Below are 19,487 nucleotides of genomic sequence, written 5' to 3' on the forward strand. Positions count from 1 at the left end.
GGTCGTCCTTCAGGATAGGTTGTAGATCCTTGATGATGCATTGGAGAGGTTTTAGTTGGGGGCTGAAGGTGATGGCTAGTGGTGTTCTGTTATTTTATTTGCAGCCTGGGGTTTTACCAAGATGGAGCTCCCCAGCTCCCTTTGCCCTTCCCCAGCATTGCTCCATTTCAGGTACCTTGCTCCCAGGCAGCTAGCCCTTCTGCCTCCCGGGCTAGAGTGAGACTCCTCCAGCTTCTGGCCCACAGCCCTCTTATCAGGGTCAGCTAGCCACAGCTGTGGCTGGCCTAACTGAGCTGGCCACAGCAGTGGCTGCTACTCCAAGCCTAGCTTGGCTGTTTTAACCCCTGTTCTTCAGGAGTGGGGCAGCTGCCCCACTACAGGCTCTCAGCACCCCCACTATACAAATTGTTCCAGCGTCCCTGCCTCTTGTTTGTTGCTGAGTTCCTATCATTATCGTCAATTGAACTACTAATTAATTTTATGAATAACATTTGAACAAATAAATACTATCTTAAAACAAATAGTATTTACAGCTGCAGATGTACAAACCAGAAAGAAGGTTGCTGAAATTGGGCAGCACTGTTTAACAATTGCACAGCACCCAAATGAAAGGTGGAAGAATATCATATCCATATACAAAAATATTTGCATCTACATATACATGGAATTTGTGGGATTCCAATCCATGACCAAATCCCCAGTGAAGTGATCAGACAGCAAAGTGGAGTGCAGGACATCTGTGTTGAAAGCAGGTACAATAAAATGCGATAGGCTGGTCATATAACTGGGCTCAGTGACAATCAGTGGACTGCAGCTGTCGCCAAGTGGTACCCATGGGAACTGAAATGACCACTAGGTCAATCTCCAGAGAGATGGGAAGATTTTATGGTGAAAAGGCATGGCTGAACATGGAGAAGCAAGGTCAGGATAAGAGAAGACTGGAAGATGTGTTGTGATTGGCGTAATCTATATGAGGGCTGAAGGACCGATTGGTCAAGGTGACATATGCATGATTATTATAAACAAACATGTGTGTAAAATTCATGGACAACCATATTAAAATTATACAACATATTATTACAATATTTTTATGGAAAATAAAGAGATTCTGCATCAGCAACACTTTCGTTCATTCCTTATGTGCCAGTAGACTCTCCTATTTATTTAAAAGTGAAAAGTAGCATATTTACATTTTAAAATATCAAATTAAAAACTTGCAGGGAGCGTGTGTCATTATTGTTTGATATAAATACCAATCGAAAAACTCCAGCACAGAACTTCTGCAGTTATTGGCTGAGACTCTGAGCTCTGCTGTTCACCAATCAGGCAGACTAATGCCAGGAGAGATCCGGCCAGCTCCGCCCCGGTATGTCACAGCCCAGAACACGTCTGACTCTCTCACTGAGCCGGTCTGGGTGGAATCATGAGGGGCGATATTCGATGGAAACAGTTTATGATTTAACAAGTGATACTGTCGGAAACATTCGGCCAGATATAAAACCAGAACAGAGACATTCCCAGACGTAGAATGGGCGGCATCTCCACATCAGCATGAGAGTGACAGGAACATATAAGCAACGACACTGCGAAGGGTGAGCCCTGTTTTTCGTTATATTGGTTACACTTTGGGAATCAGTTTCTGGGCAGATTCGCTATTCGATTCCGGAGGAAAAGGAAAAAGGCTCTTTCATGGGGAACATCACAAATGACCGGGGGAGGAGGGGCTGGGGAGGGGTATAAAAGAGCTCTCAGACCGCAGAGTACTTTTTGTGCCAAGAGGTGAGACTCAGTATTTGCTTGGAATTTTAAGAGAGACCATTTAATCTGCACGGAAAGGATAGTCGGAGCTGGCCGGATGGAGAACTGTTTGTTAAATTGTGAGGCTATAATGGAGGATGAAATAAAACTTTATGAAACTGCCATTGAAATAAAATATATTAATGATAATGTCCCCAGCTTCCAAAAGAAGGAACTAGAGTTAAAAGTCAGAGAGTTAACAGTGGCGGGGACCCGATTCCCACTTCAGGAGGCGCAAGACCACATATAGGCATTAATTCTCCCCAGGACTATCAACTTAGCAGGAATAGGCATTTCTGTCTGATTGTGCAAAGTGGATCCAATGGAGTTAAATATGCGGAATTGGTGCTGGGAAAGTGGATGGACAGAGAAGAACAAACTTTGCGATCTAACCCTTACAACCACCGACGGAGGAGATCCCGTCAGGTCTGGCACTTTGCATTATCAGAGTTATTGTTGAGGCTGCAAATGACAATAGACAATACAATTAGCCAGCCTGTCTACAAATTGAGTGTTCTGGAAAAAGTGCCTTATAGGGTTCACAGCAGTGACAGTGAAAGCGCCTGATCCGGATGAAGGAATCAATAAAGAAATGCAATATTCAGTTAGAAAGATAACTGATAATGCTTTTCCACTTGGACTCGAAGACGGCAGATGTAACACTCCTGGGGAACCTAGTCTGTGAGGAATCTACATGATATGAAATTGAAGTGCAAGCGCATGACTGGAAGTTCTTTTTGAAAGATCAAAAGTTGTGGTTGTGGTCTGATCTGAATGACAGCGCTCCGGAAATCGCTCTCAGTTCTCTTATCAGCTCGATCCCCGAGGACTGTCATCGCCCTTTTAACAGTGCAAGATCCAGACACAGGAGAGAGCAGAGAGGTCACGTGCTCCACACCCAGCAACCTCCCCTTCCAGCTGAAGAAACCCTTCGAGAATTATTAGTCTGGTGACAGACCGAGCCCTGGACAGGGAGCAGGTGGCAGCATACAACATCACAGTGACCGCCACAGACAATGGGACTCCTCCTCTTTCTACAGCCACTACGATCCCCCTCCAGATTTTAGACACGAACGACAAAGGTTCGCTCTTCTATAAAACATCCTACAAGGCCGATGTCACTGAGAATAACCAGAGAGGCGCCTCCATTTTCACACTGTGGGCGAGTGACCCCGGCGCTGGGGTGGGAGGTAGAACGCCAGAGTCATTTACTCTGTTACCCAGGGTCAGATCCAGGAAGCTCTGCTCTCCTCTTCCATCTCCATTAACTCCGAGACTGGGGCTCTCTACGCTCTGCGCTCCTTCGATTACGAACAGTTCCGGGAGATTCGGTTCCAAGTGCAGGCTCAGGATGGGGGTTCCCCACCTCTCAGCAGTAATGTCTCCGTCACTCTCTTTATACTGGATCAGAATGACAACAGCCCGCACATCTTACACCCCTCCTTTCCCACCGATGGCTCCACGGGAGTGGAGTTGGCCCCTCGCTCCTCCGAGCCGGGTTACCTGGTCACTAAGGTGGTGGCGGTGGATGCAGACTCCAGGCAGAACGCCTGGCTCTCCTACCAGCTGCTGAAGGCTACAGAGCCGGGGCTCTTCTCTGTGGGACTCCACAGCGGAGAGATCAGGACAGCGCGCTCCTTTGTAGACAAAGATGCGCTCCAGCAAAGCCTGGCGGTTTTGGTGAAGGACAAGGGGCAGCCCCCTCTCTCTGCCACGGCCACTGTCACGGTGGTGGTGGCTGACAGCATCCCCGAAATCCTCTCCGATTTAAGCAGCCTCTCAGCTCCTGCAGACCCCCAGTCCAGCCTCACCTTGTATTTGCTGATCGCTGTGGCTTCCGTTTCCTGCTTGTTCTTTACCTTTATCCTAGTGTTACTGGCCCTGAGGCTTCGCAGGTGGAGAAACTCGCAGTTGTTTGACTCCTTGAGTTCCCGTCTCCCAATTTGTGGGGAAGTTATCATAGCTCTGAATAATAATATGGTTTACATTAAAATATGCATCAAAATCTGGAAATGTGCAGTTAGATCACTTTCTTTGTTGCAATAACTATCTAGCTAGCTAGCTAGCTATCTACTGCCACCTAGCATCGTATTATCTGAATACCTTCCACATAAAATTAATAGCGAAGTCCCAACTGGACTTAAAACGTACGAACATAAGAATGACCGTACTGGGTCAGACCAAAGGTCCATCCAGCCCAGTATCCTGTCTACAGACAGTGGCCAATGCCAGGTGTCCCAGAGGCAGTGAACCTAACAGGTAATGATCAAGTGATCTCTCTCCTGCCATCCATCTCCACCCTCTGACAAACAGAGGCTAGGGACACCGTTCCTTACCCATCCTGGCTAATAGCCACTAATGGACTTAACCTCCATGAATTTATCCAGTTCTCTTTTAAACCCTGTTATAGTCAGAGCCTTCACAACCTCTTCAGGCAAGGAGTTCCACAGGTTGACTGTGCTGTGTGAAGAAGAACTTCCTTTTATTTGTTTTAAATAAAACAAATAATGCTGCCCATTAATTTCATTTGGTGGCCCCTAGTTCTTATATTATGGGAACAAGTAAATAACTTTTCCTTATTCCCTTTCTCCACACCACTCATGATTTTATATACATCTATCATATCCCCCCTTAGTCTCCTCTTTTCCAAGCTGAAAAGTCATCGCCTCTTTAATCTCTCCTCATATGGGACCTGTTCCAAATCCCTAATCATTTTAGTTGCCCATCTCTGAACCTTTTCTAATTAAGATGAGGGGACCACATCTGTATGCAGTGTTCAAGATGTGGGCGTACCATGGATTTATATAAAGGCAAAAAGATACTCTCCATCTTATTCTCTATCCCTTTTTAAATGATTCCTAACATCCCGTTTGCTTTTTTGAATGCCGCTGCACACTGTGTGGACATCTTCAGAGAACTATCTACGATGACTCCAAGATCTTTCTCCTAATTAATTGTAGCTAAATTGGCCCCCATCATATTGTATGTAAAGTTGGGGTTATTTTTTCCAATGTGCATTACTTTTCATTTATCCACATTAAATTTCATTTGCCATTTTATTGCTCAATCACTTAGTTTTGTGAGATGTTTTTGAAGTTCTTCACAGTCTGCTTTGGTCTTAACTATCTTGAGCAGTTTAGTATCATCTGCAAACTTTGCCCCCTCACTGTTTACCCCTTTCTCCAGATCATTTATGAATAAGTTGAATAGGATTGGTCCCAGAACTGACCCTTGTAGAACACCACTAGTTACCCTTCTCCATTCTGAAAATTTACCATTTATTCCTACCCTTTGTTCCCTGTCTTTTAACCAGTTCTCCATTCAAGAAAGGATCTTCCCTCTTATCCCATGATAACTTAATTTACATAAGACCCTTTGATGAGGGACCTTGTCAAAGGCTTTCTGGAAATCTAAATACACTATGTCCACTGGATCCCCCTTGTCCACGTGTTTGTTGACCCTTTCAAAGAACTCTAATAGATTAGTAAGACATGATTTCCCTTTACAGAAACCAAGTTGACTTTTGTGCAACAATTTATGTGTATCTGATAATTTTATTCTTTGCTATTGTTTCAACTAATTTGCATGGTACTGACATTAGACTTACCAGTCTGTAATTGCTGGGATCACCTCTAGAGCCCTTTTTAAATATTGGTGTTACATTAGCTATCTTCCAGTCATTTGGGTACAGAAGCTGATTTAAAGGACAGGTTACAAACCATAGTTAATAGTTCTGAAAGTTCACATTTAAGTTCTTTCAGAACTCTTGGGTGAATGCCATCTGGTCCCGGTGACTTGTTATTGTTAAGTTTCTCAATTAATTCCAAAACCTCCTCTTGTGAGACTTCAATCTGTGAAAATTCCTCAGATTTGTCACCTACAAAAGATGGCTCAGGTTTGGGAATCTCCCTAACATCCTCAGCTGTGAAGACTGAAGCAAAAAATTCATTTAGTTTCTCTGCAATGACTTTATCCCGTCTTTAAGTGCTCCTTTTGTATCTCAATCGTCCAGGGGCCCCACTGGTTGTTTAGCAAGCTTCCTGCTTCTGATGTACTTAAAAAACATTTTGTTATTACCTTTTGAGTTTTTGGCTAGCTGTTCTTCAAAATCCTTTTTGGCTTTTCTTATTACATTTTTACATTTAATTTGGCAGTGTTTATGCTCCTTTCTATTTACCTCATTAGAATTTGACTTCCACTTTTTAAAAGATGCCTTTTTATCTCTCACTGCTTCTTTTACATGGTTGTTAAGCCACCGTGGCTCTTTTTTAGTTCTTTTCTGTGTTTTTTAATTTGGGGTATACATTTAAGTTGAGCCTCTATTATGGTGTCTTTGAAAAGTGTCCATGCAGCTTGCAGGGATTTCTAGTCACTGTATCTTTCAATTTCTGTTTAACTAACCTCCTCATTTTTCTATAGTTTCCCTTTCTGCAATTAAATGCCACAGTGTTGGGCTTTTGAGGTGCTCTTCCCGCCACAGGAATGTTAAATGTTATTATATTATGGACACTATTTCCAAGCGGTCCTGTTATAGTTACATCTTGGACCAGATCCTGCACTCCACTCAGGACTAAATCGAGAGTTGCCTCTCCCCTTGTGGGTTCCTGTACCACCTGCTCCAAGCCATTTAAGGTCTCAAGAAATTTTGTCTCTGCATTTCATCCTGAGGTGACAAGTACGCAGTCAATAGGGGAATAATTGAAATCCCCCACTACTATTGAGTTTTTTATTTTGATAGCCTCTCTAATCTCCCTTAGCATTTCATTGTCACTATCACTGTCCTGGTCAGGTGGTTGATAATAAATCCCTACTGTTATATTCTTATTAGAGCATGGAACTACCATCCATAGAGATTCTATGGAACATGTGGATTCATTTAAGATTTTTATTTCATTTGATTCTACATTTTCTTTCACATATAGTGTTTCTCCCCCTCCCCCGCCCCCGTTCTGTCCTTCCCATATATTTTGTACCCCAGAATGATTGTGTCCCATTCACTGTCCTCACTCCACCAGGTTTCTATGATGCCTATTATATCAATATCCTCCTCTAACAAGAGACGCTCTAGTTCATGCATCTTATTATTTAGATGTCTAGCATTTGTGTACAAGCACTTTAAAAACTTATCACTGTTTATTTGTCTGCCCTTTTCTGATGTGCAGATTCTTTTTTACTTGAATGTTTCTTGTCTGATCTGGCCTATACTTTATCCTCTTCCATCCTCTCCTCCTGACTAAAACCTAGAGAATCTCTATCAATAGACTCTCCTCTAAGAGAAGTCTCTGTCCGATCCACAGGCGCCTCTGCAGCAATCCGCTTTCCCCCATCTCTTAGTTTAAAAACTGCTCTGCAACCTTTTTAATGTTTAATGACTTCCTGGTGTCTGGCTTCCTGCCCTTTTAGGAGTAAACACTGTTCTTTAGGGAGGGTTTTGGTTTTTGTTTTGAAGTTTTAGGTTTTACTAATTTTCTATATTTACAGAGAGAGAATAGAAATACATAATGCAGAAACTAACTTATAGAATCCTTTATTTATGATTAACTGATTAATTCAACATTTCAGAGAGAATATTTTAATTCTTGTTTGTTATGCTTTTAAAGAATAATTAGATGCGTCTATAGCTATGTATATTAATATAGATAAATTCTTAACTGACTGAAATATGTTGGTATAATGGGCGTATAGTAACAGATTTACGTCTGACTTGCGCTGACATGATTGATTGTCCTAGTTTAGATTTGCATCATGGAAAAGCTTTTGTATGCAGGGCTTTCAAGAGGACATTCTCAGGATTCCAGGGATGCTTTATATATGGAACGCTTAAGGGTTCGTCTGGTCTCCTTTTATTTTGTTTATTAGGATTTATGAGAGAAGCTAGCTTTTACGTACAGTATCACTTAGGAGAGTGGAACCTTCTTCTTCATCTTCTTTTTGTAGTTATACATTTTTAATGGGCAGATTTCCTTCCAAAAAAAGAGAAGCTTAAATGGACATATATGTTTGTCCGAAATGGGTTTTATTTATTATGCTTAATCAAGTATATAAACCCGCAATCGTTCCCGCTCTTCTCAATTAAGAAAATAATTCTTTCTGTCAAATATTTCACAATTATCACTTGCTGGATTTCACGCATACGTGTGAACGTCGATATTTGAGAGTTGTGGTTTATGGTCGAGAACTTTTTGCAAGGGTTGAAAAGTTCTTGTATCTACTCATTTGATATAGTTTAAAAATAATTAGAACTATAAATCACCCGTATTCATTTTTTAGATTAACCAGACAGCTATTTGTTTTATAGTAAATCAAAAGGATTAGCTTGCAGAAAAGGACAAGATTTCAGACCAAAGCTTCCACATATGTAGAGCTATATCTACAAAAAAAAAATTGAGAATATATGTATAGTTTTGCTCTGGGATGCAGTCGTTTACAGTTAACAAGAAATGTGCAGTGCTTCACAATTTGAGTATATTCTTTAGATTATAATCATGTTAATAATTAGTAAATAAAGCGACTAAACTGCACCGGTGCCTTGATAAGATCGCTGCTATTGCAGTTCTCCCGCTGAGTGCCGCTGTTGGCCAATGCGGAGCCAGGGCTGGAGCCGGAGTTCCACCGGAGCCTCCTGCAGTGCGATTGCTCCGTCACATAGCGCAGATCGCAGAGGAAACAGCAGAGAGACCTTCCCAGCCCGGCTGAGAAAAGGGAACTACCGTTAGAACACACAATACCGGAATGTTTAGCCCTTTGCCGCGAATTCCTTTGCCCTGATGAGATTTGTAAACACCAGATATAACCAAAATAAACAAGGAAATCTGACAGAGACCGGGATGGAAATCAGGTACCGAGAGCCGAGCCGAGCAGTCTCACGGCAAGTACTGTTGTTTCCCTTCTTATTGTCTTTGTTCTGCCGGGCGGTCTCGGAGCACTTTCGTTATTCCATACCTGAGGAAATGGCGAAAGGTTCCCTTGTGGGGAATCTCGCCAAGGATTTGGGATTAAATATCAGAGAATTGCAGCAGCGAAAGCTCCGTGTCAATTCGGAAAAGCAATACTTCAGTGTGAATGGGGAAAATGGCAACCTGTATGTGAATGGCAGGATAGACCGGGAGGAGATATGCCGGGAGACACCCGTTTGTGTCCTGACAGTCGAAACTGTGGTGGAAAATCCTTTAAATGTGTTCCATGTGAATGTAGCGATCCAGGATATTAATGATAACGCGCCGCGGTTCAAGGCAAACCATATTGATTTAGAAGTTATTGAATCAGCACTGCCTGGTGCGCGGTTTCCACTGGAATCTGCGCAAGATCCAGACGTTGTGGTCAACTCAGTGCAGAGTTACCAACTCAGCAAGAACCCGCATTTTACCCTGGCTGTAAAGGAGAGCCCGGATGGAAATAAATACCCAGAATTAATTCTGGAAAAATCTTTGGATCGCGAAAGGCAAAACTCTCAACACTTGATCCTGACGGCCGTGGATGGGGGAGATCCAGTCAGATCCGGGACGGCTTATATTAGGATTAATGTCACTGACGCTAATGACAATCCCCCCGTATTTAGTGAGGAGATCTACAAAGTCAGTCTGAGGGAAAACCTACCACGGGGCTCCTTAGTGCTTCAGGTGAAAGCCGCGGATCAGGATGAAGGGTTATATGCCCAAATCACATACTCATTCAGCAACATACCAGATAATGCACGTACATTATTTTTTTTAGATCCTGAGGAAGGAAGAATTACAAATACACGGATTCTAGACTTTGAAGACACACATAAATACATGTTGGGCGTAGAAGCCAGGGACGGGGGTGGCCAATCCGCTCACTCGAAAGTTCAAATAGAAATTCTTGACGAAAACGACAATGCCCCGGAATTGACGTTTACATCCGTGTCCAGCCCGGTAGCTGAAGACTCAGTACCTGGGACAGTGATAGCTCTGATCAAAGTTCGTGACCAAGACACGGGAGAAAACGGAGAAGCCAGCTGTCACATCCAACACAATTTGCCTTTTAAAGTAGTGTTTTCGTCTAACAGTTACTACAAGCTCCTCACAGACAGCACCCTGGACAGGGAAAGGACCCCGGAGTACAATATCACAATCACAGCCACAGACAAAGGCTCTCCCCCACTCTCCACCCAGAAAACCATCCTGTTGCAGATCTCGGATATCAATGACAACGCGCCTGTCTTTGAGAAACCTTCCTACACCGCCTATGTGCCAGAGAACAATCCCTCGGGGGCCTCTATTTTCAGTGTAAAAGCCTCAGACCGGGATCTGGACCGGAACGCCCGAGTCACTTACTCCTTCCTGAGCAGCAACCTAGAAGAGGTGCCTCTCTCCTCCTACATCTCCATTAACTCCCAGACCGGAGTGATCTATGCGCAGCGCTCCTTCGACTACGAGCAATTCCGGGAGTTTGAGCTGCAAGTGAAGGCCCAAGACGGCGGGTCCCCGCCTCTCAGCAGCAATGTCACCGTCAGGGTGTTTATTGTGGATCAGAATGATAACGCCCCTCGCATCCTGTACCCTTCTCTCGGAGCCGATGGCTCCGCCTTGTTCGAGATGGTCCCTCGCTCGTCCGAGGCAGGTTATCTGGTGACTAAGGTGGTGGCGGTGGATGCTGACTCAGGACACAATGCCTGGCTCTCCTACCACGTGCTCCAGGCCACGGACCCGTCGCTCTTCAGCATGGGGCTGCAGAGCGGGGAGATCCGGACAGCCCGGGCCTTTGCGGACAGAGATGCCGTGAAGCACAGGCTGGTCACCCTGGTGAAGGACAACGGGCAGCCGCCTCTGTCCGCCACAGTGACTCTCAACCTGGTGTTTGCCGAGAACTTCCAAGAGGCTCTTCCGGAAATGAGCGACCAATCGAGTGACTCGGCATCTCAGTCTGATTTACAGTTCTACTTGGTGCTGGCTTTAGCCCTGATCTCATTTTTGTTCCTCCTGACAGTGACACTGGCCATTGTGATGAAATTGCGAAGGTCAGGAAATCCCAAATTGCTTCAGTGTTTTGGTCCTAACCCTTATCCAAAGACCGGCTCTGTGTTCCCACCAAGCTATGAAGATGGGTCTTTGCCTTACACCTACCAGCTGTGTTTGTCCTCAGATTTAAGGAGGAATAAATGTACCTTCCTGAAACCCAGTGCCCAGACGGCAGAGAATATTCTGTTCAGTGACAGCTCTGGGATGTCATTTCTGGGCAATGGATGTTTACAGGCTGAGTCGGAGACTACTGGGGAGGTGAGCTTCTTTTTTCATGTGTAATCTGATATTTTTACATTGTAGGCAGTCATTTTGAAATACTGCCTTAATGTTTTTAGGTGTATCTCTTGCTTTTATCTCCATAGTGGTTGAGGTATCACATATATAAATGAATTTGTTTTCAGAACAAAAATCCCTGCATGACAGAGAAAGATTATCTCCGTTTATAGATGACGAAATGAGAGGCAAAGGATATAAGTGATTTGGGTATGTCACAGAGGAATTCTGCATTTGAATCTAAGATAAAATTCAATCTTCCCAATTCCCTATCCACTTCCTTAATTGCACATCCATTCTTACTTTCCAAATCAGAGCCTCTTTCGTCTCATTACAAAAGGTTTAACTGAAATAAGTACGTTATGTGGAAATATTTATGCAACTTAGGTAAGATGTCTTCTTTGGAAGAAGCACAAAACTATTAAAGTCATCTAATTGTAATATGCAAATTTTCTTTAATACTCTTCTGTATGCTTTTCTGAGCACCTCTTCTTTAAGATTTTAGGTGGTTGTTGTAATCATAAATAATTAAATATTTGACCGACTTCTCATCTTTTTCTTGAGACTTTTATAGGATGGTATTGGGGTATGGTGTCATATAAAGAAGTTATTGGCATATTTTTTGATTATTTTATTTCCTACCAGTGGTAGAGTCATGACATAATTATGCAGGTCAACTAAAACAAGTGATGATAAAAAAAACCCTCACAAAATGTCATAATGTATTCTGCATATGCCACACAATTTACATGGTGGAAATATTTTACAAATAGTTGGGAGATTTAAAAATGTTGTAGAGTATTTTTCTGTCTTTATCTGCTCTTGTCAAGCCAGGTTTTCTTGGGTACCGTGAATCCAAATATTCATAGATCATAGGGGCCATAACAATCCTTAAAATGCATTTCTGTACGTACACATGATATGTTCTGGAGGTGGCCCTCTTTGCACTTTCCAGAGCTAGGAGCAAGTGCTGAATTCAATGGACATGTTAAACACTTACTTTTCAATAGCGTAGATCTACTAATAGCCCTCCAGAATCTCGAGATATCGATCCTTAGAATTGTCCCTGGAGCATGACTAAATATTGACTATAATGGCTCTGGGGTTAATTTAAATATTTTAACGGGGGAGGAGCATATTCCACAACTGAGGGGAAGTAGGAAACATTTCCCTCTAATGCTTATATTTCAGAATACCTCATTTTTGAAGGACTCAGCGGTCTGGAAATTTTAGAAGTTAGAACATAAGAACATAGGTTGTCCTCAAAGGCACACAGTAGTGGTCAAAGTGCAATTGAAGTGTTCAAAGATGCATGCCAAATTGAAGAAACATGTGATCTTATTCATCTCGTGGCTCTGTAATTTATCAAATGGATATTACTACTACATATGTGGTATCTACCTATGTATATGTGTATGTTGTGTGTATATATATACATACATGTGTTCCTTTCATATTTTGACTTCATGCATTATCGGCATATATATTCCTCTTGTGGTAGCATTAGCAAGGAAAATTAGACTAGATATTACAAAACTGAACTTGAAAGCTATCAGACTGGGAAATACACAGACTACAAATTGTTTTATAGTACCCATTTGACAAAGCCCACCCATAGATAACACTTACAAATTTCATTTAATCTACTGATTTGGTAATGAATGTTATGAATTAAATGACGAATCTGGCCAAGTCAAAATATCTGAAATGTGAACAAAAGATTACTTAATGCTGCAGATGTATATATCAAATATAAGGTTGCTAAACGAGGATATTAGTATATAACATAGTAAGTGAGTGAAATTCTAAAAAAGTCACTTATATTTAAAAGCTACATATATACATTATAACTCCCAGGGAAATGGGAGTTATGTTTAATTCATATGCAGCAAGATTAAAATTACAAAAATATTATCAGTAAGTCTTTATAAGGAAAAAACGTTTAGTCACTGACAACAATTTTGTGGATTTCCTGTGCATATATCACACTCATATTTACCTAATAAAAAGAACGCCGATTATTTTAAAAAATTTAAGTGTCAAATATAAATACAAATCTACAAACTCCAGCACAGAGCTTCTGCAGTAATTGGTTGAGACTCTGAGCGCCGCTGTTCACCAATCAGGGAGAAGAAACGCGATGAGAGATCCAGCCAGCCCAGCACCGCTGTGGGATAGCACAGGACACAGAGATCAGACTCTCACTCAGCGGGTCTCTCCGGACTAAGCATTAATGGACGATACTGGCTGAAATAGGCTTATGATTTAACACCCGATATTTTCGGAAACATTTGGCAGACATTCCCTGGCGGAGAATCTGCGGCGTTTCCACATTACCATGGGAACTGCAGATGCACAAAGGCTCCGGGATTGCAAAGGGCGAGCCCTGTTCTGCATGATACTGGTTACCGTTTGGGAGGCAATTTCTGGGCAGATTCGCTATTTTATTCCGGAGGAAATGAAGAAAGGGTCTTTTGTTGCGAACATCGCAAAGGATCTGGAGCTGGATGTAAAGCAGCTCTCAGACAGCGGAGTCCATATTGTTTCCGGAGGTAAGACTCAGTACTTTGCTTTAGATTTCAAGAGCGGCCATTTATACATCACGGAGAGAATAGACAGAGAGCAGATCTGTGGCCGGGTGGAGAAGTGTGTGTTAAACTGTGAGGTTATAGTGGAGGATAAAATGAAACTTTTTCCGGTCGAAGTAGAAATCACAGATATTAATGATAATGCTCCCAGCTTCCAGTCAGAAGAATTCGATTTAAAAATCAGTGAAACAACAGCCCCAGGATCACGGTTTTCTGTGCGTCAGGCAGAGGACCCAGATATGGGACTAAATTCAATCCAGAGCTATCAACTCAGCAGTAACACGCATTTCTTACTGGATGTAGAAACGCGATCTGATGGAATAAAATACGCTGAATTGGTGCTGGAAAAGTCTCTAGACCGGGAAGAACAAGCAGTTCACAAGCTAATCCTCACAGCCACTGACGGGGGAGATCCAGTCAGATCCGGCACTGCGCAAATCCGCGTAATTGTTCTCGATTCTAATGACAATGCCCCAGTTTTTAGCCAGCCTGTCTACAGAGTGAGCATTTGGGAAAACGTGCCTGAAGGTTCCCCGGTTGTCACAGTAAAAGCCACTGATCCGGATGAAGGAGTCAACAAAGAGGTGAAATACTCTTTCCAAAAAATCACAGACAAAGCTTCCCAAATATTCCACTTGGACCCTAAAACTGGTGAAATAACAGTCGTGGGCAAACTGGACTTTGAGGAAGCTGCATTATATGAAATTGAGGTGCAAGCGCATGACGTGGGAGGTCTTTTCGACAAATCGAAAATTATAATCGTTGTTCGCGATGAGAATGACAACGCTCCGAAAATCGCTCTCAGGTCTCTCATCAGCTCGATTCCCGAGGACTCTCCCTGCGGGACTGTCATCGCCCTTTTAAATGTGCAAGATCCAGACTCAGGAGAGAACGGGGAGGTCACGTGCTCCACACTCGGCAACCTCCCCTTCCAGCTGAAGAAACCCTTCGAGAATTATTACAGTCTGGTGACAGACCGAGCCCTGGACAGGGAGCAGGTGGCAGCATACAACATCACAGTGACCGCCACGGACAATGGGACTCCTCCTCTTTCTACAGCCACCATGATCCAACTCCGGATTTTAGACAGGAACGACAACTGTCCTCTTTTAGATAAAACGTCCTACACCGGCTACGTCATGGAGAATAACCCGAGAGGAGTCTCCATTTTCTCCCTGAGGGCGAGTGACCCCGACTGGGGGGACAACGCCAGAGTCACTTACTCCATTATTGAAGGAGACAGAAGCGAAGTGCCTTTGTCCTCTTCCATCTCCATTAACTCCGAGACTGGGGCTCTCTACGCTCTGCGCTCCTTCGATTACGAACAGTTCCGGGAGATTCGGTTCCAAGTGCAGGCTCAGGATGGGGGTTCCCCACCTCTCAGCAGTAATGTCTCCGTCACTCTCTTTATACTGGATCAGAATGACAACAGCCCGCACATCTTACACCCCTCCTTTCCCACCGATGGCTCCACGGGAGTGGAGTTGGCCCCTCGCTCCTCCGATCCGGGTTACCTGGTCACTAAGGTGGTGGCGGTGGATGCAGACTCCGGGCAGAACGCCTGGCTCTCCTACCAGCTGCTGAAGGCTACAGAGCCGGGGCTCTTCTCTGTGGGACTCCACAGCGGTGAGATCAGGACAGCACGCTCCTTTGTAGACAAAGATGCGCTCAAGCAAAGCCTGGCGGTTTTGGTGAAGGACAACGGGCAGCCCCCTCTCTCTGCCACGGCCACTGTCACGGTGGTGGTGGCTGACAGCATCCCCGAAATCCTCTCTGATTTAAGCAGTCTCTCAGCTCCCGCAGACCCCCAGTCCAGCCTCACCTTGTATTTGGTGATAACTGTGGCTTCCGTTTCTTGCTTGTTCTTTACTTTTATCATAGTATTACTGGCCCTGAGGCTCCGCAGGCGGAGAAGCTCGCAACTGTTTGACTCCTCGAGTGTGACTTTCAGTGGAGTTCCCGTCTCGCAGTTTGTGGGGATCGATGGAGTCAGAGCTTTTCTTCACTCCTACTCACATGAGGGTTCTCTAACCACGAACTGCGGAAAGAGCCAGTTCAACTTTCCCAAATCAAACTATTCAAATACTCTGACCAGTCAGCAGACTTACGAGATAAAGAATCCTATTCTAATGACTGAAGAGTTATACATTAATAAAGGGGATCAGACCTGCGTTCAGGTGAGCTGATATTTTGGCGCTTTCTTATTTGTGTTTAGATATAAGGACTTTTGAATATATAGCAGTATTCTAAATATATAGGGGAGTGAATGTTATATTCAGCATAATGCTCTTGGAATTAATTTGGAAGTGTTTTGGAAGCCATTGTAGTCCCCGGAGCATTTGGTCAGAATTTATAAGTTTTGTTTTGTGTCACTTTACGAGTTCTGATGAATAACGGATAACGGATTCTGTGATAACGGATGCTTTTCATTGCCTGAAATAATATAAAGGTGTTCGGGCATAATTTAAAAAAAAAAAAAGATTGGCAGAGAATATGAACTGTGTTGTAAAGCAGGGTGAATAGGTATCGACTTGGCTGTCAATATTATTTTAATTTGCAAACAAGCTTGCTTGAATTCCAACTTGATGTAATTGCAAACTATATGCATTCAAAATCCATAAAGAGGAAATTAACGTTATGTTATTCTGAGAGGTATTGGTGACTGCATCAATCATAATCCTCTTTGAGACTGGGTGTGAATACACCTTTCAAGTAACGTAGCTCTCAGGATAAGTTAATGGGAAGCCCCTCCCCTAAGACAAAAGGGGGTTGTGAACCCACCCGGGAATTTGGAGTGAGTGGGGGGAGGGCTGTTGCTGAGTAATGTTTGTGTGGGGGGTGCAGGAGAGGCATAACGCATAGGCACAAAACTGAGAGAGTGTTGGGTCTGGTGTTGGCTATGAGTCTTGGGTCTGTACGCTGAGAAACGACTCCTTTTTGGGGGGTGGGGTTCTCCTGTCTTTGGGGAAGAAGGTATTTGTACATTCACTGTACATAAACAAGACTGCATCAAAGAAAATACCAGACTCCATCAACTTCTGCTTCCAGCTGGAATCTCCCCAGGGCCCAGAAATTTGACCAGCAGCTTGAGTGAAAAGCGGGCAACCGTTCTATAGTATTTATTTAGGATGAAGATACTATTTGAACATTTCTTTCATTTATTGTAAAAATAGTAGCCTTGTGTCCTAGTTTGGCGCCCTGAGAAGTTGCCATATATGTGTGGCAGATTATACTAATGCTTTTAAACACAGCTAGTATTAGAAGAAATATTCTAACATTTCTTAGTCATGTTTATCGAGGAAGCGAGATGTTTTTCAACAGCACATGGATTAAAAACAATTTAAAAATGGCTCACTGGAATTTCCTTGGTGAGTGGACCTATAATTATAGATAACTTATCTGTCAGTGGTGTAGGGATATTTGACAGTTTTATTTTATCTTTGCATCGTAGGACAATTTTTAATATATGGATTTACTAGGACTGATTTTACCTTTCCAGAGATGCTTCCATTTTGGAACATTTCAGGGTATGTTTGGGAACCTTTTACTGTGCTTTTTAGGGCAGTTCTGTCGGAGAACTCTGCCTAGTATGTACTTATAGTACAATTTGAGAATGGAAACTTTCCTTTGTTGCTTTAGAAACACTCTGTGTATTGTGAGTGGACCGAATAGTTTGAAGGAAAAAGAGAAGCTAAAACGGACAATAAGACTCAAAGCTAACTCAAAAAATGGCTCAGTTCAGAAGTTTACTTTGAGGGTTAGAGCCCGCGGCTACTCAAACGCGCTCATGTCACTCACGTGTTAAAAATGCTACACTCTGTCAAACACTATTGGCTGTGTCTCACGGGTATTAGTGACTGTGGTAGATGTGATGCTTTGAATAGAACTTGTGAAAATTGGAAAGTTTTCCTGCCTATTCATATTCATATATACAGATATAAATATACTGAAAGAATCATTGTCACCACATACACACAAGCGATACAGAAAACTCAGGAATGTCTGAGGTTTGCACGATTCATGGATGGCTACACACAAACATACGTACACACTATTTACAGTCGAGATTTTTACATCTCATCTGTGATTCACTTGTTTACCATTAAGAGAAATCATTTTACAACACTGTACACTCACAATACGTTTTGAATAGAAAAAACTCCCACGAGAGTCCTAGAGCTGCGTCGTCGCCCATAATAAAATCGTTGCTCTTGCAGTTCTCCCGTTGAGACTCAGAGTGCCGCTGTTGGCCAATGCGGAGCCAAGGCTGGAGCTGGAGATCCATCCGAGCCTCCTGCAGTGCGATTGCTCCGCACACAGCGCAGATGGGAGAGGAAACGGCAGAGAGACCTTCCCAGTCCGGCAGGGGAAAGGGAACCGTCACAGGGCGCTCTGTACAGCGAAGAAGACAATCCGGACTCTATTTGCACTACGTGATCGCACATGTCTTCAACCTGAAGTGATTAATGAAAACAAAGAAGACAGCAAGATAGAGCAAATCTGACAGGGACCGGATGGAAATCAGGCGCCGAGAGCCTATCCGGACAGTCACACGGCAAGTACTGTTGTTTCCTTTCTTATTGTCTTTGTTCTGCCGGGCGGTCTCGGAGCAGATCAGTTATTCGATTCCCGAGGAAATGGCGAAAGGTTCCCTTGTGGGGAATCTCGCCAAGGATTTGGGGCTCAGTGTGAGAGAACTGCCCAACCGGAAGCTCCGTGTTGTCTCTGTAGATAAAAAGCAACACTTCAGCGTGAATGAGGAAAATGGCAAAGTCTATGTGAATGACAGGATAGACCGGGAGGAGATTTGCGGGACATCTCAACTCTGCATCATAAATTTCGAAACTGTGCTGGAAAATCCCTTGAACATTTTCCACATAAATGTCGCGATCCAGGACATTAACGATAATACCCCGCGTTTCTTAAAAGATAATATCAACTAGAGATGAGTGAATCTACTTTACCAGGTGCCCGCTTCCTCCTGGGAAATGCTGAAGACCCTGACGTTGGGGTGAATTCTCTGCAGAGTTATCAGCTGAGCCCCAATCAGGATTTCATCCTGGAAGTCAAAGAGAGCCGGATGGCAATAAATATGCAGATTTAGTGCTGCAGAAACCCCTGGACCGGGAAAGCCAGCGCAGCCTTCACTTGATCCTCACGGCTGTGGATGGGGGAGAGCCGCAGAGAACTGGGACCGCCCAGATATGGATTAATGTCGCCGACGCCAATGATAACCCCCCCATCTTCACTCAGGAGCTCTACAAAGTCAGCCTAAGGGAAAATGCACCGACGGGCTCCTTAGTGCTTCAGTTAAAGCCACCGACAATGATGAAGGTTCGTATGCTCAGATCAGCTACGTCTTCAGCCACATTCCAGAAAAGGCCCGTCAGAAATTCAGGCTGGATCCAGAAACCGGGAAAATCACCGTAAAGGAGCCCTTGGACTTTGAGGAGACACGTGACTACACCCTGGTGGTAGAAGCAAAGGATGGAGGCGGACTAGTGACACACTGCGAAGTGAAGATCGAAGGTTCTTGATGAGAACGACAATGCCCCCGAAATGACACTCACATCCATGTCCAATCCAATCCCAGAAGACTCACTTGCTGGGACGGTGATAGCTCTGATCAATGTTAAGGATGAAGATTCTGAAGATAATGGAAAGGCCTCCTGCCATTTAGCAGATGGTTTTCTGGGTGAGAGTGGGGGAGAGCCTTTGTCTACAGCTGTGATTTGTGATATTGTACTCCGGGGTACTTTCCCTGTCCAGGGGTGCTGTCTGTGACAATTTTGTAATAATTATTGGCAGACGATATTATCTTAAAAGGGCGAATCATCCTGCAAAT

General features: G+C 43.6%; 1 protein-coding gene and 3 pseudogenes across 1 annotated transcript in view; all 4 read left to right on the forward strand.

Moving 5' to 3' along the window:
* The window catches only part of LOC144269650 (protocadherin gamma-A11-like), a 347,802-nt gene that overhangs the window by 216,869 nt on the left and 111,446 nt on the right, over positions 1–19,487 (forward strand). The gene's annotated exons all lie outside the window — the stretch shown is intronic.
* LOC144269124 (protocadherin gamma-A5 pseudogene) lies at positions 2,572–3,843 on the forward strand (annotated as a pseudogene).
* On the forward strand, positions 8,625–11,060 carry LOC144269125 (protocadherin gamma-B5 pseudogene; annotated as a pseudogene).
* LOC144269126 (protocadherin gamma-A4 pseudogene) lies at positions 13,450–15,828 on the forward strand (annotated as a pseudogene).

The sequence above is a fragment of the Eretmochelys imbricata genome, chromosome 8 (genome assembly GCF_965152235.1).
Source record: "Eretmochelys imbricata isolate rEreImb1 chromosome 8, rEreImb1.hap1, whole genome shotgun sequence".
Taxonomy (NCBI): domain Eukaryota; kingdom Metazoa; phylum Chordata; order Testudines; family Cheloniidae; genus Eretmochelys; species Eretmochelys imbricata.